This window comes from Nannospalax galili, unplaced genomic scaffold, assembly GCF_000622305.1.
Source record: "Nannospalax galili isolate Female #2095 unplaced genomic scaffold, S.galili_v1.0 scaffold102, whole genome shotgun sequence".
NCBI classification, from domain to species: domain Eukaryota; kingdom Metazoa; phylum Chordata; class Mammalia; order Rodentia; family Spalacidae; genus Nannospalax; species Nannospalax galili.
Genome location: NW_008351958.1, coordinates 96863 through 101669, shown reverse-complemented (window position 1 = coordinate 101669; position 4807 = coordinate 96863).

The window sequence follows — 4807 nt, the reverse complement described above, 5'->3', positions numbered from 1 at the left end:
GGCCTGCTCCACAGAGTTCCTCAGGATTCCAGGGACAGAGGCTCCATCTTCTTGAACTTGTATCACCTGGAACTTTCAGGGCAGCTCTTGTTGCTCGGTTGAGGACAGAAGAGCCCAAAGCATGCCTCAGCCTGGAAGTATCAGATGTCACCTCTGCCCCCTCTCATTGGCCTGAACTGGTCCCATGGTTTTGCTTAGCTTCTTGGGGTCCTGAAAAGAAAGTGCAACCAAGGTTGAACACTTTCCTCATAGTATTCTCACAGAGGGGACTGTGTTGATGGGTGATTTCTGAAGGAGGCCAACTCATTATTCTAAAGCTTTGCAAAGAGAAGAAAAACTTCAAGTGCAAAAAAGAATAATTTCCAAAGGCAAGAATATAAAAACTTTGCCAACCAACTAGTCAAAAGCCCATTCCCTGCTGTCTCTACAGATGACAAACTCATCATTTGTTGCTGAAATTGTCTAGGGCTAGTCTCTTAACAGGAGCTAGAATCTGCACTTAGAGACCACCTGGGAGAAAAAGCTCTGGGCTTACATCGGGTTTAAATTTTTCGCTGGCACATAGTTGTGGTACCTATGTAGAGGATCCAGTATGATATTCCAATGCACATATACATGTGTAATGATTAGATCAGGGCAATTGGTATGTCCATTGCCTCAAACATTTATTATTTCTTTGTGTTGGAAGTATTCAATCTCTTCTCTGCTAGCTATTTGAAATATACAATTAAGTGTCAACAACAGTTACCCTACCACATTCGAGAACATTAGAAGATATTCCCCCCATCCCCGGTAATATGAGTCATCCTTCCCCAACCTATACCCCTCCCAGCCTCTGGTCATCACTATTTGATGTACTTTTATGAACTTTTCCAGCTTTCACATATGAGTGAGAAATATGCCTTTCCATGTCTGACGTATTCGTACATTTAATATACTGTCCTCCAGTTCCGGTCAAATGCTGGGTTTGGATGCCTTTTCTGACTGACAGGAGTTTTCCAAATACACTGGCATCTAAAACTTCTGGGTGAGAGGCGGAAGGAGGTGAAAGAGACATGGAAATAACAGCATGACTCACCTGCTGAAGTCCAGGGTGGATATATTTAGAGCCTGCCTTGAGCACTCTGGGTGGAAAGCTGGTGATTGATTTCCATTTTGCACTCCCCATGCCACTGTGCATTGAAAGGGTCAGAGTGATCCAAAGTGCATAAGTTGCTGGTGTCGTGTGTGTGTGTGTGTGTGTGTGTGTGTGTGTGTGTGTGTGTTGGCTGTGAGCCCCTCACTTCCCCTCTGCCCCAAATGACCACATTGTATGCTGAGTGAGGCAACAGGATTCCTACCAAATTGCTTGAAATTTCTAACCCCAGGACATACACACACACACACAATTTTCAGCATTGGCCTTTGTTTTCAAAGTAGGCACCTTAGAAAACGCTTGGCTTTAAAACATGGGCAGTGAAGAAAGGTTATGGATTGTGGCCACTTATTTTCCTTGCTTTAGCCCAGATTCTACAACCTTAGGGTTTTAAGTGCTGTTAAAAAATCATCTAAGATTCTTTTTTTTTTTTCTTTCTTTCCAAAATTACCAACTAAGCAGAGACTGTCACAATGGCTTTAGTGCATGTGAGTCAAAGGAATGCTTATAATTGCACCAAGTCTTTGGAAAGCAAGGAGATCAATGTTCGGTGTTTGCTTTTGGTTTTAAATGACAAAGTTTGATGCCATTCCAATTTACAATACCAACACAAATCTGGAGAGAGCTAAAACTGTTCTTTGGTTTACTGGGATGACTGAGATCTTAGACACTGAAGGAATAGCAAGCTTGCCACGGATCAAGTTGTTCTAGGTGTTCTTGTCAAATGCTAAACCATGAGAGCAGCAGTTACTTTAGAACTCAGTGTAAATGGTCCTTTTGCCCTGGGTGGAAGCTGTCTTTAGCTGCACTAGAATGCCATCTAGTGTTCATTATGGAAAACACACTCTTTGCTCAATAGACCTGCTTCCTGACTTGAGGGAATGATGGGCTCTCATACAAGGTCCAGGACCTCTCTTCTATTGAAAGACATTAGAGGTTGAATTGGTTCCACTCAATCTTTGGACCACCTTCCCTGTTGTTCCTGGGAGGTGGGGGAAGCAAGGTATATGGGGGAGGATACAGATTCTGGACCCCAAAGCCTGGGAGGACCCCTGGAATGAGGGCTAGGAAATTTAGTAGAAGGCAACACCTTTGGTCACGTTTGTTGTTGCTGTTTTTTCAAGGTCTCCCTAGTCCCAGTCCGCCTGGAAGTCATTATGTGGACCAGACTGGCCTCGATCTTACAGATATCTGTCTGCCTCTGCCTCCTGAGGGCTGGGATTAAAGGCTCATGTCATTAGACCCTGTGTTAAGCTTGCATGTTTGAGCTTAAAAGCGAGGCAGCGCTGAGCTCAGAAGACCCTGCCATGCAGCTTCCTATGCGTTCACTTTCTGTGTGGTTTCCCAGCTGTGTGTCAGGGGCTTCCAAGTAGCAACCGGAAGGACCTGATTTTTAAAGGCCATCCTCTCTACTTCTTCCGTACTGTGCTGGCAAAGACCTCAACAATAAATTAGAGAAAGGTGGCTCAGAAGACCAATGTGAACAGTGTTACACTAGAGTGTTTCCTGGGTAGAGACGGAGATGGAGAAGGATTATGACCACTGCCAGCCATTCTCATTCCATCCTCTGAGACAGCAGAGCATCATTGGGAACGAGTGAAGAATGAGCGCTACACCCAGGGTTGGAGACGTCCGGGCAAACGCACATGATAGGAAAGAGTGAAATGTAGACCAATATTGGAACTGAAGGGTGGATGACATCCTGACAGCCTGTTAAGCAGGTTGAGCTGGGATATGGTGGAGTTGATGCAAAGAGGTGGATAGAGAGAGAAAAAGAAGAATTGAGGTCTTTAAAAAATGGCATCAATTCAGGAGAAGCTGAGGGGACAGGTGAATTGCAGGAGGGGAGGCAAGGCCGTCTGGTGCTGTTGTGGCTCAGAGTTCACTGCAAGAAAGGCAGGAAGGGCTGAGTAGGAGTGGGGCTGGGGGGAGCCTAGGTGGTGAAGGGCACTGTTAGCAGCCAGTGGGGGATGCGCTGAGAAATGGAAGAAGCTACAGAAATAGAAGAAGGAACAGGAATTAGAGAACTGCTGCAACTCGTACAGAAGCTTTGTGGGTCATGAGAGCCTCAGAGACCGAGGGAGGTGGTTGAGGTTTTAATTGCCTTGGGATCTTATTTATCATCAAAGGACGTGGTTTCTACTAAAGTAAACTTTGGAAATATCCAGAAAAATTAAACTAAATTGGGAAATTGAACTGTACTCTACACTCTCCAGTCCTGCCCACTCTCTTTTTTTAAAAAAATTATGTGTTTTAGTGTTTGGCCTGCATGTAAGTGTACCATGAGCATGCAATGCCCTTGGAGGCCAGAAGGGGGCTGTATGAGTTGTTTTGCTTGCATGTATGGAGGTGCACCTGTGCATGCAATGCTCACAGACGCCAGGAGAGAGCGTCTGATCCCTTAGAACTTGAATTACAGATGGTTGTTAACCACCATATGGGTGCTGGGAACCTAACTATGGTCTTCTGGAAGATCAGCCAGTGCTCTTAACTGCTAGGCTATCTTTCCAGCAGCCCTGCCCACTCCTCTTTTTAAATAAGGCCAGGAGAGTCCTTACATTTAGTCTGAATGTGGTAGTGGATTTTTGACCCAGAATCAATGCCAGCCCAACTATGGTGAGTGCTGGCTAGAACAGCAGCTGTGATGAGGAATCTAAGGCCAGTGAGCTGTGCTATCTCAGTGAAAGAGGCCTGGTGTCTTTCCCACCAGTTTGGAGAAAGAAAGCACATGTGCTGTGTATCTGCCATTATTAATCCAAAATCTTCATTTATTTCTGTAAATACTTAAAGATGTTTTGGAGAGGTTTACAGGACTTTCCTAAGCTCATATAGATCACAAAAATTCAAGTTCAAAGTGAACTTAGGGTTGTTTGTTCAAGCGGGGTCTCATGTATCCCAGGCTGACTTCAAACTTATTACACAGATGAAGACAACCTTCAACTTCTGTTCTTCCTGCCTGTATCTCATGAGTGCTAGGATTACAGATGTTTACCACCAAACCACTGATGCAGTCCTGGAGATCAATTCCAGGCCTTTGCAGTGTGTGATATGCTTGTGTGATACATGTTTGTGTGTATTTAAATGGAAGAAATGGAGAGGAACTGATCCTTTTTCTTCATCTTCTAAACCTGTGGGGTGTGGGGAATGGGCACTGGGAAGTCACCTCAATCCTTCCTCACAGATCCAAAGGGCCCCTGGGCAGCCAACTTCTGACTGCTTTTAATTCCTTAAGTCTCAAAAACACAGCTCTGGAAGACATAGCGTCCTATTTATATGGCATATACTGAATAAATGCTGAATTCATTCATTCATTCATTTATATTTTGTGTATGAGTGTATTGCCTGCATGTATATGAGTGCATGTGTCATACAATGTCCGTGGAGGTCAGAAGAGGGCATCAGATCCCCTGGAACTGGAGTTACAGACAGTTGTTAAGCTGTCATGTGGGTGCTGGGAATCCAGCTTCTGCAAGAGCAGCCAGTGCTCTTAACCACTCCAGCCCCTGTAAACACTGAATTTACCAAAACAGTTTTTTTTCTAGATGTCAACACTTGGCTTGGCCACATTTTACAGGAAAGGAACAAGAAGCCACATTGCTGGTTCTTCTCATATGTAGAAACTTAAAAAAATGTTGACCTGAAAGTGGAATAAGGACTACTAGAGCCTGGGGG